Raw genomic sequence first — 3,513 nt, forward strand, 5'->3', positions numbered from 1 at the left:
TTTTGAGACAGAGTCTCGCTGTGTAATCTTGGCTCACTGCAACCTCCACCTCCTGGGTTCAAGCAATTCTCCTGCCTCAGCCTCCTGAGTAGCTGGCATTACAGACACACACCACTATACCTGGCTAATTTTTGTATTTTAAGGGAGATGGGGTTTCACCATGTTGGCCAGGCTGGTCTTGAACCCCTGACCTCGTGATCCGCCCACCTCGGCCTTCCAAAGTGCTGGAATTAAAGGCATGAGCCACCGCGCCCGGCCCCTTTCACGGCTTCTTATAAGGATGCCATATGGGGGTAGCATTAGCTCTGAAAATGATAATGTTTAAAGTATGGATGAAAACAGAGGAGCCAGCAGAAACAGAAAGAGCAGTCAGAGAAGTAGGAGACCTGGGGAGTTACGTTCTGGAATCCCAGGAAGGCAAGGCGAGGACAGTGAATTGAACTAAAAGCTGCAGAAAAGTAAGATTGGTTTTGGCAACTGGGTTGCAGGCAACCTTAGAGAGGGCAGTTTTAGTGGAGGGGAAGGGTGGGCAGAAGCCACATTGTAGTGAGTTGAGAGGGAGGTAAATATTAGGGAAGCTCTTTGGGGAGAAAGGGTAAATTTATGTCTACTGGAGGATGAAAGGAAGGAATCAGTACAGATGAGAGATTAAATATACGTCAGAGAGGATACAATTGCAAGAGTAAGAGCTCAGGAGGAGATGGAATCACTGGGGAAGGTGGAGGGGACCAGTTTTACAGCTATTGCCACCCTTTCCATGCTGGTGATTACATTTCTCCACCCCATGCCCAGAGATTTCTATCATCATCTCTTTGCCAGCATCCTGCTCTGTCCTCATCATCAGGGTGGCACCCTTATTACCAGATTTCCACCCAGCAATTCACACCCATGCACTCAGCCCCCATGTGGGCATGGTGAAGAGGTACAGAATAAAACTGGTTTCCCAGTGGGTTGCCCCCAAATGACCCACCCAGGAAGACATTTCTCCAAGAAGAAAATTCTTATGTTCTAGCCCTCTTATTCCAGCCAGAAGAGATGTTGTACAGCCCAGTGACACCTCATGGGACAAAGCAACCAGAAACAGAATTCTAGTATGAAGTCCATAATATTAAAAAAGAAAATATTGCCTGGAATCCCAGCACTTTGGGAGGCTGAGGTGGGAGGATTCCTGCCTCGAGTTAAAGGCCAGGAGTTGAAGACCAGCCTGGGCAACATAGTGAAATCCCACCACTACAAAAAAAGAAAGAAAGAAAGAAAAAATTTTAGAAAAAAATTAGCTGAATGTGGTGGCAGACACTTTTAGACCTAGCTACTCAGGAGGCTGAGATGGGAAGATCACTTGAGCTCAGGAGTTTGAGGGTGCAGTGAGCTATGATCACACTGCTGTACTCAGCTGTCTCTAAAAAGAAAGAAAAGAAAATCTTTATAAATCCTGTGAGGCAGCACCATCTGCCACAGCAGACATGCCTTCTGCCTGTTGCTTCCACACCACTCTACCAAGTTAAAGCAAACAAGGCCAGTCTCAAGGCAAATTGATTGCCCACCCTGTGTCTCCTCCTTTGCTGTCCACCAATCTTTGACATGTGTTTGTCAACTACTTCTTTTTTTTTTTCTTTGAGATGAAGTCTCGCTCTTGTCTCCCAGACTGGAATGCAATGGCGCGATCTCGGCTCACTGCAATCTCTGCCTCCCAGGTTCAAGCAATTCTCCTGCTTCAGCTTCTCAAGTAGCTGGGATTACAGGCGCCTGGCCACCACACCCAGTTAATTTTTGTATTTTTAGTAGAGACAGGGTTTCACCATGTTGACCAGGCTGGTTTCAAACTCCTGACCTCAGGTCATCTGCCCACTTTGTGGGCAGACCTCAGGTGGCCTCCCAAAGTGCTGGGATTATAGGCGTGAGCCACTGTGCCTGGCCACAACTACTTCTATTTCGATAGAAAAGACCAGGTTTTTGTGTTGAATGGAAGTCTACGCTAGAATCTAACACAAACATTCTCCAATTCTATGAAACTCATTCATACTTAAGTGTTGTCCCACTTACTCCAAGATTTGCCTTGGTTAGGAAGCCTTCTTATATTTCACCAGACGTGATAGTCAACTTCAGAGTTCACACACCGGTAACCTATTGGAGCAAATTCAGCTTTGAGACGTTTTGTTTGGCCTGCATGGTAATTTAAAATTTTTGAGCTGGCCAGGGTAGTGGCTCATGCCTGGAATCCGAGCACTTTGGGAGGCTGAGGCAGGCAGAATGTTCAGGAGTTGGAGATCAGCCTGAGCAACATGGCATGGCAAAACCCTGTGTCTATAAAAAATACAAAAATTAGTCAGTGTGATAGTGTGCACCTTAGTCCCAGCTACTTGGCAGTCTGAGATGGGAAGGTTGCTTGAGTTTGGGAGGTTGAGGCTGCAGTGAGTCATGATCATGCCACTGCCCTCCAGCCTGGATGACAGAGCAAGACCCTGTCTTAGAAAAATTTTTTTGAGACAATATTTATAATTGGGAAGTTTTGGATACAAATCCGGGTAGCTGGCTTCTTTTTAAAATATTATTGTTTTGGCTGGGTGCAGTGGCTCATGCCTAGCATTTTGGGAGGTCGAGAAGGCAGATCACTCGAATCCAGGAGTTTAAGACCAGCCTGGGCAACATGGTGAAACTGATAGCTACGGGAGGTAGTCAAATGCCTAAGCAGATAGGGGCGGGTCCCCAGCGAAATCACACCTTCAAGCCAAAGACAGTTTAAAGCCTGAAAGCCAAGCTACAAGTTTTGGATAAATCCATGGACTGAATTGAGAACCCCTCTTCCTGTTTGGCATGCTTTCCTCTGACTGAACCCCATCCTTCACATAATTTACATATACCTACCCTTCCCTAATTGATTTTTTACACTGTTGTGCCTTTGTTTTAGCCTTTTTGCCATACCTACAAACCAATCAGCACACACTGCCCTATTCTGAGCCCATAAAAGCCCTGGACCCAGCCACCCTGGGAGAGAGACCACCCAACTTCAGGTGGGGGACCATTCTCGCACCCCCTCTCTAGTGAGAGGTATTTCATTGCTCAATAAAACTCTTCTCCATCCTTCTCACCCTTTGATTGTCAGCGTAGTCTCATTCTTCTTGGACGTGGGACAAAAACTCAGGACCCTGCTGAATGCAAATACAAAAAGGCAATAACACTGTAGCCCTCTACCCCACATTGGCACCTGGCAGCTGCCCCACACTAAGGCAGGGCTGAGCGAACCCCAGAGCCATGGGCTAGAGCAAGGCAGTGGGACTGACAGAATGGTTAACCCTAGACTAAAAGAGCTATCAGCGTGTTGTAACACACTCTTCTGGGGCTTCAGGGTCACAGGCTTCCCTGTTTGGGCACCACCACGTTCCCCTCACCTGGATGCCAGAGTCCACCACAGGAGTCTCTTGCAACAGGCGTGGTTCAACCACAGGCACCACATGGAGCCTCTCCTATGCCAGCACTTGGAGCTACTGGCCAGACCCTGCACTCGCTCGCCCA

This window comes from Mandrillus leucophaeus, unplaced genomic scaffold (genome assembly GCF_000951045.1).
Source record: "Mandrillus leucophaeus isolate KB7577 unplaced genomic scaffold, Mleu.le_1.0 Scaffold379, whole genome shotgun sequence".
Taxonomy (NCBI): Eukaryota; Metazoa; Chordata; class Mammalia; order Primates; family Cercopithecidae; genus Mandrillus; species Mandrillus leucophaeus.